The sequence below is a fragment of the Pagrus major genome, chromosome 10 (assembly GCF_040436345.1).
Source record: "Pagrus major chromosome 10, Pma_NU_1.0".
Classification (NCBI taxonomy): Eukaryota; Metazoa; Chordata; class Actinopteri; order Spariformes; family Sparidae; genus Pagrus; species Pagrus major.
Genome location: NC_133224.1, coordinates 23,236,075 through 23,248,445, shown reverse-complemented (window position 1 = coordinate 23,248,445; position 12,371 = coordinate 23,236,075).

The following is a 12,371-nucleotide window of genomic DNA, read 5'->3' as shown; positions in this document are numbered from 1 at the left end:
AACCAGAATGTCGGGAGGTCCATCCCACTACCAAAATTAATTTGATTAGTCGCCAAGATCGCTCTCCAGCAGTGGAAAGCAACTCCAAGGTCTTGTTTCGCTTTTCTCACTTCTTTTCTTCGCCACCTAACATTGTTTCTTGTTTTGTGATTCAAATACGCCCTTGGTGACTCACTATCGCCCCACTGAGGTAAAGGGCCTTACAACGAGACAGGACCAGCCGATGCTAGCTGGTTAGAATGCTAACTTCAGTAGATATCTCTGCAACAGAATACATAAACATCTTTGACAAAATGTCAAAACTGCTCTTCTGTTGATATTCTGGGTTAGTTTTTGAATGTTTTTAACTAAATTCTAGCCATATAGCTCCTTTCAAGATTTGTGCTTTTTTGTCAACAAGTCTCTGATTGAAGGGTGTTGAAAATGCAACATTATATTGATTCATTAGGAAATTGCCATTAGATGTTACAACATGTATAAAATGTAGGATGTGAGGGTTAAAAAGACGTTCTGTTGTCTCACTGCAACAATATGCATCTGAGATATAAACCACTGTATTTTATTGTCTGTTGTCTGCAACCTGTCTGTTTTGAGCCCAGTTTTTTATTGAGGATTTTGCTGCAGTGTGTACTGTAAATGTCATGGTGCATTGGCGCTGTGCTTGTTACCACTGCTGCTCGCTTTCCTTCATTTTAGCATTATGTCCTCTTACAGGTAACACAGCACTTGGCAATAAGAATTCATGACGCTGCATATGCTGTTGCCTCCTAACTGACACTTAGGAATAGTAATAAATGCTTGACGACATGGATCACATGTGGAACAGTAATTAGCCTTATTTTCTGATATGTTGCACCTCTTAACTAGTGATATTTAGACACTCGGATGCCAATTATAGCATTACAGCCCATGCTTGAATGTATGACGGATGATATTTCTCAAGCAATGCAACAAGTCGGTTACAAACAGGCATGGGCAAAAATTTAATTTCCAGTGCTGCGAAATGGATGGGAGGAAAAAAAATCGATGGAGAAAGTGAGAGGAAGAGAAAGTGCAGGAAGGGAAAATTCAAATAAAGTGAAAAAAGTTCTGGCACATCAATCCTCACGGCCAGCTGTCTGAGGTGACATTTCATTAGTACATTTTGTCAATAGAGAAATCGTCTGCAGAGAAAGCGGTAGGGTGCGAGTAACAAGGACGGACAGAGACACACAGAGATAGAGAAAGCCTATGAAGGTGAGGAAAAGAGCACAGTCCTTTTTCATTAGACCCATCCTGATTCCAGCCATTTGGAAATTAGAGACACTGTGGCTCTAGGCGTGATGAGAGAGAAGGTGGGTGTCCCTCTTCCATTTTAAGTCTCTATCAATCATCCACCCTTCCCTTTTCACCCCCCGCCGATGTGGCATCGCTAGCCCACGTGTGTTTCCGCCTGTTCAGGGTCCAAGAAAGTTGTCGTTCATCCTTTTCTCCACCCGCCAAGTGGCAGATACATTTGAAGGAAAATCACCGGCATAACGACTCCTGCCATTTCCCATAACGTCCTCATCCATCAATTAAGAGGTTTCCAGTAAGTGGGAGATGGATATGGCAGAATAAGGCCAGACTTTTTGATGACTATAGCACAGGGGGAATCAAGGGCCCCACTGTTACCCCTGTGTAAGCCCATAATCACAGAAGTGGCTGCAGGCAGTTTGAAGCACGAGGGGTACCGTCGATCACAACACTCACAGACTGTGCACACCAATGGTAGCTTGATTTGGGGTTTGTGTGCAAAGGGATGGCTTTTTCCTTCAAATGTCGAATACTGAAATAGTCCAAGTGACGTTAAAGCTCTAAATATCTGTTTTTTTAACCTAGTACAATCCTGAAAACATTTGATTTGACTGTCTTTAAGTGATGAAGCGTGTTGTTTATAAGTCACCTTTCCACTGTATTTCTAGTCATGAAAAAGTGGTTGGGTATAGGTTATGGCTAAGGATGAGTCAAACACAAAGCAGTTTACAATTTATTTGTTTGATTTAAGACACTTTTGACTTTATTACGTTGTGCCATCACTGATAGCGATGTTTTTTCTGAAAGATCTCTCATAGAAGAGGCATTGCCTTGACAAATTCTTAGTTCCACTGAGGGAATAACTGAGGTCGTTTGCCTATAGAGTGCAAAGTGGCTAATTTGTTAGCAAACTGTTGCTTATTTACATATTGAGCAGCAAGGAACAACATTAGAGTGTTGTTTGTAACCACCACTTCCAAGTCCAGTGTTTCCTCTGCCTTTAGCTCTGTTCTGCTCTCCACCAACGAGGACTGAGAGAAATAATTAATGCTCACGAATATTCACTAGCTAGATGTTAAGCTGATTGGTGCTGAGCATGTGGAGTACAGTCTGTTTGTTATAGGTTTTTTTCTGAATAGGAGAGAGGAGAGGTTAGATTAAATTTTAAACTTTTACTGTGAAACCAAAACAGAGATCTGAAAGACACTAAAATACTCTAAACCACAAAGTGATTGATTGAATTCTTTGTGTATTCATCGTTACGAGGTGTCCGCTTGTCACCGTTTTTGATACCTTTTGCCATTTTACACCAAATTATGTTAGAAAAATCTTGTACAGTATGTTATGTTCTCAATAGAACCTTTTAGTTCAGCAATGAAGAACCTCAAGGGTTCTATAAAATGAGCCCTTGGAATTGTTCTTTATAGGACCTTTTGAGGGTGCCAAATACATACCAAGCTATAGAAATATAAGTCAAACTTCAAAATGCAAATCAGTTCAATGTCTATTCAAAGTTCCTTTGGTTTTCATAGTTTATTTCTCCAAAAAGCAAGCAAGCAAACAAAGAATAAAGGAAACCTGCATGCCTCTCCTGCTCTGGTTAAAAAACCATAACCTAGTGTGCCCACAGTGTTCCCCAAATCCCCAGACAAAACAAAAACAAAGCAAAGTACCAACTAGACAAAACTAAACATGCTAAACAAGTAAATAATTAAACTAAACAAATAACTAGCAAAAGAAAGTGCTATCAAACATCTAGAATAATCAAGCAAAATAATATTTACACTATGAGCAAATAAACTAAAAACTAATAACAAATAGCTCCAACAGAACCCTAAGGTTCTATAAGTAAGTGTATACCTAGCAAGGTGCAGTCTTTTGAGTTTGAACACAGCTAATATCCAAGCCTGTTGACTAAATCCTTTATCTGGTTGAAAGATCCCGAGAAACTGCAAGACCTAGGAGGATATTCTCATTAAAATCCCTAATTAAAGGAACCAGCTAGTTAGCCACCAGGCTAAAAAAAAAAAAAAGGAGTGCAGTCCAGCAATCCCAAAGTCAAATGACTAAAAACGTTCACGTTGTAAAAGCATACAGGCAAAAACACTTAGGATCCAAGAGTGTAGCTTAAAATATAGCTTATAACTGGATAAAAGTGTCAGTTAGTCACAGAGTTTTCTGACGAGCACCACCGTCTCATAGCCTTTCGCATTTTCGTGAACAAATTCTATACATACACAGGGATGCATAGGGAAAAAATGGCATCCTGCCAGTTCCAAAATAGAGTCCTTATTGTTTGAGAGTATCCTTGAAACCTTTGTGTTTTCTAGGATAGTCGAGCCATCGATGTGCAGTATACAGTATGTTCCAGCTGTTTGTGCCTATAAAATGAGCCCTTACTCAAAAACAGAGACGTGGCTTAATCTCATAACCTTTGATAAGCTATGCAGTTTAATAAAGCTGACTGTAATACTCTGACTCCCTCTTTCACACATATATAACCACCCTGATATGTAAATAGCAGCATCAACCTGCCAGCTCCCACTTCCAAGTGTTCCAACCCTTCACAGCCCACTTAGCCTATATTCCCCCAGCACTTCAGCACAGCCTTTGCTGTTACTAGTTCAACAGCGATCCACTGGGCTTCTCGTTGACTTTCCCTAAACTGCCTCCGCTTAGAAGCTCGCGCGATGCACATCATAGGCAGCAGAGGGGGAAAAGTCGTCAGTTTTCAGTCTTTTCAAGTGCAGAGCGGAATACCTTGAGGCTCTCGCCGTGTGAGACGGCGTTTCCAGATCGAGACATTCCCCCCCTCACTCCTCGCCCTTTCATGTTGGTCCAAGATGGGTTTTTTTTCTCTTCTTATTTGCCCGTCGTGCTCCACGGGGTCTGCATCATGCTGGGACACGCAACATAGCAGATAGCAAAAATAAATAAATAAATCAGAATAAAACAAAAAGCTGTGTCGGAAAGCTTTAGTTTAATTGTTAATTATTGCTGGGTACAGTCTTCAGATAATTAGACCTTTTGGGGTAAACAAACACAGCACTCCACTGTTTGGGAGCAATCGGCTCTGTCTATTATGTTAATTTGCATCACTTGACAGTAGATAAATAATAATTAAGTGGCGATAATCGGGATGAATGTGGGGAGATCTGTGTTGTCCCGGAAGGACCTTCACCCCTGAGTATTTATGTCCATTGGCAAAAAAAGCTCACATGCATAGACACCAAGCAACTCTTTTATTGTGGAGAGAGAAACACATGAGGCATCAAGCAACAACAGGTATGATTGGCAATGCAATTCATACAGAGGCACAGTGCTGTTTTGTTCTCCAACAATTCATTTGCCGGTTTACGGAGAAAGAGGAGAGAATGGCTCTGATTATTACAATTCAAAATTGTCAGATCGCACTAATTATTTAACGGTAACATTAAATGAGAAATAGCTGTCGGGTCTTTATTTTATGGCACTGCTTCAGTACATTTATTGTAAAGGTATAAATCCCTTTCAACTGAAAAGAAAAGGCAGCTGAAGGTGAATTGCTCACTCATATTGTTAATTAAATGTGTCAGCAAAGGGCTCTGTTTCAGAGGGATAATATATTGTATTTTTTGGCAACACTATTAAAATACTGAAATGTGACTCTTGAAATCTACTTTAGCGTCGTTTAGCAGAACAGCCCGTCTATTAGGTGCTCACAATTAAAGCATTAGTTTCTTTGCATATTGACTGAGTAATCTCTCCAAATCCTCAGATGTTGTCTACTTTCAAGACTGGAGAAGACTGGGCAAAGTGGGATTTTTAGCTGCCAATAAGGCACTTTGTATTAGGGGTCCGACATGGGTGGAATTCTTAAGTGAATTCACAATAAATGGTTTTCTTTCACAAGTTTTTACTGAGTTGCTGATATAAAGGAAGTTATAACTGTCATGTTAGCCTTGATTATCCAGACAGCTCTCCACATGTTTTTTGTGCGACAACGCAGAAGGATGGTCTAAAAGAGCCCATTTTTTAAGCTTGGACAGTGAATAAAAGCAGCTTGTGTTGTGTGATTATCAAGGCGCTGAGCCCATATTGAGATGACAATGACCTTCCAAAACAGTACGGAGGGGAAATGTGTGATTTTTTTTTTTTTTTTTAGCAGAGCTGTTTTACAATGTCATTGAAATTGAGGAACAGGTCTGTTTTATTACAATTACCATTACTAAAACAAAGTGTGGCAGGGACACAAGACAAGACAACAAGACAAGGCTGCCAACGGTTCAGTCAAATTGTTTTAAAGTGATTGTAACTGCAGTGACACTGGTGTAAGTCCTCAGAATTCCTAATAATTGCACAGAAAATAAACCCATACTGAATGCAAATGACACCGTAAAAGAGACAATATACACAAAAGCGAGGCTGTACTTAGGAAACATGCTCATAATGACAATGCTAACCTGCTGATGCTAAGCAGCTCCTAATTCCGTATTTTCGACTCGATTGTGACGCTGCTTGGAAAATGAATGGCTCACTGAAGCTATAACAATTCCTCCAGAGACATTCAAGTGTGCAACAAATTTAAGTCTATCCAATAGTTGTGAGAGCTGCTCTTCTGAAAACCAAAAACGTCAACCTCATGGTGCCACTAGAAAAAAAAAAAATGGGGACCAACAGCTACTTTTAGGCCAAAAACCCTTCATGTCTGAATGTGATATTGATACATGAACTATATGATGGTTTGCTACACGGAACCATCTGGAAAGGTGCCGCTTGAAACTGTTTGGAAAAGGGCAGGAATTTTCAATGATACTTGGAAGCTGATTGGACGAACACAGGCTAACTTCGGCTAATCAGATCAATACTAGGAGAGCGCTACCACCAGCTGAGCCCCTTAAATGAAACACTAACTCACCAAATCCAGTCGAGATTATAGTGAACATATCTTTTCCATCAAGAAAAACCTTCAGCGCCGTCTTCTGTCAATGAAGTTCTGATGTAACAGATGAACAGTCGCTTCTCCTGCTGGTTGTCACAAGGTAATACAAAAAAACAAAAAAATAACTCGCAAAAATCGTGAGCTACGCCCAATGACGCAAGCACTGTATCATTTCCTGTTAGTATGTAGGGTGGTAAAGGGACACTGCAAGCTTGTCAACACAAGATCCTTAGCAGCAGGTGCCATAAAAAGCTAGATTGCTATTGCATTAAACTCATTTCGATCGTGGAGACACACAACATGGTCCATAATGGTGATTCAACAAATTCTTGATGATGCATGTATGAGAACAGCCACACAGAGCTCAGTGAAGCAGTCAATATTCCAGCCAGACATGATGAACAGATTCAGATCGACTGTCCCTTTGAAACTCACTCAAGTCCTCTGCAGAGAACTTCAGTCTCCTGGCTGTGTCTTTGAAACAAATGTGCAACAGGATAATGGGGCGAACTGTGAAAAATGTTTCCAGAGTTTGCACATTGAGTTAAGCCACCATTTAAAGTCCTGTCAATACCCGCAGCAAAGTATTGATCTCCCGAGTCTTCTCGGAGGCCTAAAGCTTTACAGCGTATTGATAGATTATGTAGATTGACTTTGCGGTGTTTGGATGAGCTGTCTGTGCCATGATATAAGACCATGACAACAATCTCATCTATTTACGTGACATGAGCTGTTGTTATGAATTTCAAAATCGGCTTCTGGGCAGCCACAGGCAAAACTGCAAATATGCTGGTATTATGGAGAAATAGCTGGAAGAGAAGACATCGTATACAGTCCGTCTGACTCTATATAGACTTAAATGTACGGTCATAAACCAAAATATCAATTTTTTACACAAAGAGCTTTTAAAGTTACAGAGGAAATGTTCCCAGTTTCCTCTTTGTAATGCAGGTGTTGATGCTCTTTTGAGGGGGAAAACAGGATTAGGGAGTAAAGTAAATTGCACTGTCACTTTGTGATGGGTACTGAGGCTGTATTTCCCTGTGACACTACTGCTACACCGGCTGACTTAAACACAGATGACAAGGTGTTGCTATGGAGACCTTAGCGAGGAACCTGCAGCAGCCTATCCATGGACAGTTTATGCAAACACAAAGATGAGTGTATCTATAGCACAGTTTTGTGGAAAACATCAAAGGCAGCCAGGTTAAACAGTGTTTCGCCAACATCGGGTCTTTTTTGTACCAAAACAAAGGAGCAATGTGACAAAATATTGCTTGTGAAATATACAGCGACAATATTGAATCACATTCACAGGTGACACGTTCAGTTTCACATGATGAATACTGCATCTTTGACTGTGAAGGAACCAAATCAGAAATCCGACAAGATAAGTCACCGAGTTGTGCAGTATCTGATAACTATGTGTCAAGTCATTTGTGTTAAGAGGTCTGATTTTCATGTGAAATCTTGAAACAAACAAAAATTGTTCCATTCATATTTGAATCATAACTGGAGCCTGACCAAAACTGGGAAGATATAAGCATATCACAGGTATATTAAAATGTTTGTCATCACCCATATGTAAATTGTCTACATGAGATCATTGATAAGATAAGATAAGATAAGATAAGAGATAAGCAAGGCAAATATTACTTGCTGAATAACAGCATGCTAGCAGTGCTATTGTTAGGCTTGCTCGGACCATGCCCATCTTTGAGCTCTCTCTTCATTTTAGTTATCAACTACACACTTATATAATAAAATAAAAGTGAAAAAAACATGCAAAATCACAGAAAAGGAAAAAGAGAGAGGAAAAACGAACAAAAAAAGTAAAAGAATAAAATCAATAAAAAGGACGATAAGAAGACAACATCACATCAAAGGAATTAAGAACGAACAAAAAGATTATGGGCTGTAAAAAGAAGTAAAGGACGGCAAGAAAACATTTAAAGTGATTTTACAAAAATCTGTCCGCAGACAGACACAGAGACAGATGAGGTGAAAACAATAACAGCTACAGCTGAAGGGATCGATTGGAGCTGGGTTACAGTGATCAGCAACTTAACGGCCAAGTATGGGCCAAAGGTCTTGAAGTGGGGCGTGGTCCTTCACCCCACCCATGAGGAGTGTATTCAAACACTTTAACGTTAGCTGTACTCTGCCCAGTGTGTCTGGTGCATTTGTTGTTGTAAAACCCAAATATAAGCACAATTTGGTCGTGATATTTAATTTTCAAGATTGTGGAGAGTCTGCAATGGTCAATAAGAAAAAACACGTCATCTTGCAGATTGAGATTTAATTTTTCTGACTCACAACGTAATCTGACCGTGCGGTTGAGGTGATTGGTGGCGGATATCGGAGCAGTGAGTTCCGCCTATGTCCATAACCTGCAAAAGGCAGCCATTAAAACATGCGAGTCTGATTCTTCTCATATTTGGTTAGCATTTTAAAAAAATTCTTCCAGTGTGTTCACCGCTCAGGTATTCTACAGCAAGTGTCAGTTTGTGACACGTAATCATGACCCACATAAAAAGAGAGTTTCTGTCTTCATTTCTCTTTGTTGGTAAAATGACCTAAAAATTGAATAATTCTGGGAACTATGCAAATGGGCAAAGCAAATGACCATTATAATTATGCATCATTGAAATTCAGATGAAAAAGATGAAGCCCCTATTTTGTAACATCCATCAATATGGTAATTTTAACATTTACTCCCCCTGTTCTCCATTTCTTGGTTCTGTACTTTCTACTCTCTGAGACTTGAAAGCACTGCAGCTGCTTGAAAGCGCACAGCCATAAACTGCACGCAGACACGCACGCGACACACACCGCACACACACTGCGGCAGCGATAGAGTCGTTCTATTTAGGTAAAGTCGCCCTTTTTTTCTCCTCACCTACTTATCCTGATATTAACATTCCAAAAAATTAATCACTGAATTATCTTTGGCACCAAGTTTCATTTAATTTGCTCCAGGCGCTTTGGTCTCTAGACAATCCCTGATGCTCAACCAAAGTATGCAAATAGCAGAGGAGTCTTTGTCATAATTAAAGATTTTTTTTTAAATTTTTTTTTTTTAATAAAGCAAAACACGCCATATCCATTAACACAGCATCCTTTTTTGGAGCACGCTGTCATCTAAAGTGAACTGAGGAGATTTAGCATTAACATTAACAAAGACTAACAGATGTTTTGTCATTCTTTGGGACAGGGGGATTTGCTATAATGGATATCTATTTTGTTTCAACAGATTATAATCAGTTTGAAGATTAATGCGTCCACTGTTGAGGAGACTGAGCTGAGTGTCGGGCTATTTGAGTGGCGTTCATTCAGGGAGAAAAATGTGTGCGGCTGAGACGGATACATCCATTCTAAGACGGGTAAACATGTTAAACAAATGAATGATGGAATAGTCATATCACTTTGTATGTGACACACTGCTGAATTTAGGGTGGGGCAGTATGATAATGTACACTGTGAGACGAAAGGTTTATACTGTTAATGTATTCCTTTAATGTCTCTGCATGTATAAAGCCATAGTTGGCAGTGTTGCAAATCAATGAGTCGGACTGCTTTATGGCCATATTAGATTTACAGATGTATTTGCTCTATAACACTGAATTTTCATTCATCAATTTACATTTATTTCACTGTTTTAACCAAAAACACACACTGCTACCTCATATAACTACCTACACTGTCATAAAAATCTTTTACATGATACACTTGGCAGAATGTGTTATCGATTTCCTGCACCCTCTGTTGAAATATTACACGATGCTAAAGCTACGGTTGCTAAAGTTATTTCATATTTGTAGAAAATCTCATAACATCTCGTCATCAATCAATAAATGTAACGCTCTACCTACATACCTGCCAACGTGCGCATGCTGGAGTTCTCCGCAAAGCCGGGCAGATATTTTGCTAATGCTAATAGCAAGCTAGTTGCACTACACTATAACTGAGGTAGGTTCGTGATGGCTATTTTGCTTGTGTTTATATGATTGTGGCATTTAAAGGTGTAATGTGAAAGAATTGGACACATCACCACAGCAACTGCTAACTGCTGCTAATAGCTGGTAAGCTCAGTTAACCATGCAGCTAGCTGATTCTGCTAGGACTGGAAGCTTGGAGCGCCATGGGAGTGTTGGTGTTGTTTACTATCTGACTCTTACCTCTTGAGGTACAAACTGGCGAGGGGCTAGCTGGTTAGCATGCTAGCTCCAATAGATATCTCACCAGCACAATACAAAAGACTTCTTTCATCCACATAACATCAAAACTGTTATTTTTTCACATTCTATTGATAATTGTAATTACTTTTTAATGTTTTAAACTAAAATTCTTACATATTGCACCTTCAATTAAGTTGATTATTTATGTATTCATCTGACAAAAAAATGCGAAGAGAATGTAGCATACTCTATAGTCAGGCATTGTGTGTTCATGTGTTTTGGAGGGAGGCCTAAAAGAATACTTTCATTTTGCTTCTTCTTGTTGGTCTCTACAATCTTACCAATCCCAACATGCAATGTTAGAATGGGCTGGAAAAGTAATAAAAACACTTAACCCTAACCCTAGCGTAGGCTTGTGTTTAATCATAATGAAAAATACCATAAAAGGCACATTACAATGCATACCAATTAGCAGCATTATCCTGACTTAATGAGGTCTGATAATTAGTTAGAGCTGAAAACTAACAGAACATCAAATAAACCAAAAGGTGTTAAAACTGCAGATACATTGCTAAAAACAGAAAAACTACCCTTCCTGACTTCTTTACCTTTTCTGTGACTCTTAAACCCCCAAGCTCATTTATTCCTCCACTGTACCAAAAACATTAATCTTTAGAAATGGGTCACAAGTGTATAGTTTCATTTTTTGAAGAAAGACAAACCAAACAGATAGATTTTTGCAAATGTTAGTCCAGCAGGAGTAAATAGTGCTTTTGTTGGGGCTGCAGATGAATACAGATTTGTTTGGGGATGGCACCAAGTTTGGCGCATTGGTGTGTTTCTAAAAGTTTTTGTACACCATTGAAGTTCTGTGATGATATTTGTTTGATCAATTCATGATGTTTTTTGTCTTTTCATGGGATTTGTTGAAGAAAAAGAAAAAAACCTTTAAAAACCAACAGGAATATATATATTAGTTATCAGCATGCAACCTGATATGATTACCTTTGTGGCACGGTCGACAGTTGTTTTTCATTAGCATTGTTGTTATAATTTTCATTTTCTCTACCCCGACAGTATGTGTACTGGAAATACAAGCACTGTGGGAGAATTACTCAGGGGGTTGTGGAGTAATCTTAAGTCATAAAGAGAGCTTAAGTTTATGCTTCAAGGAACAAAATCAGTTATGTGTTGCTATTCATCAAAATAAAAAGCAAAGGTAAGGCGGAGCGCTGCTGGGAAAATTGTTGCAATGTTCTCTGCATCAACAGCACATGGTAAGCTTTCTCCTCTTCAGCCAGACTAAAAATAAAGCTGAATTGCAGCCAAGGAAGGTCAGTATGGATTATGGAGCGCTGCGCTCCCCGTGGAAAAGAGTTGTTTGTTGTCCGTCCCAATGTCAGATCGAGAATCAGGAGGGAAAGTGCCTCTCTCAGCAGGTCCAGACTTCCTGTCAATGATAATCCGATGGAATGGCTGATCTGGCCCGGATGGAGAGCGGCCAGCGTGGAAGAGACAAGCCGGAGAGTCTGGATGAGGCTTGTATAGTGCTCAGAAACTGTCCAGGCTGATAAAGCAAGTGGAAGAAATCGATTGTTTACACAGATTGTATGCTGGATGGGGCTGTTTTTTAAAGTATTTCAAAATAATGCAGTTAAGCAACGGAGCATTTATTAGATTTAGCCTGTATGTGGTGCTTAAATTAGACCTTCAATCTTTAAATTAAGTGATGTTAGGATTTCTCTGTGCTTAAAAGAACAAAGTCACTCGTCCCCTTTCAGTCGGTCTGGGAAAGAAACACATTGCAGCACAGGAGCATATCAAAGCTCTGGTGTGAAGTCTGTACCAACACCTTCTGGCCTCTGAACACCACATGGGAAGGGTCAACCTTAATATTACTTAGAGACATCCCTTCAACTTGATTCTAGGCCAACCTGAGTCGTAGTGGAGTTATATTAAGTTGGCTGAATCGAGGAGAAGAGAAAACCGTTCACCAG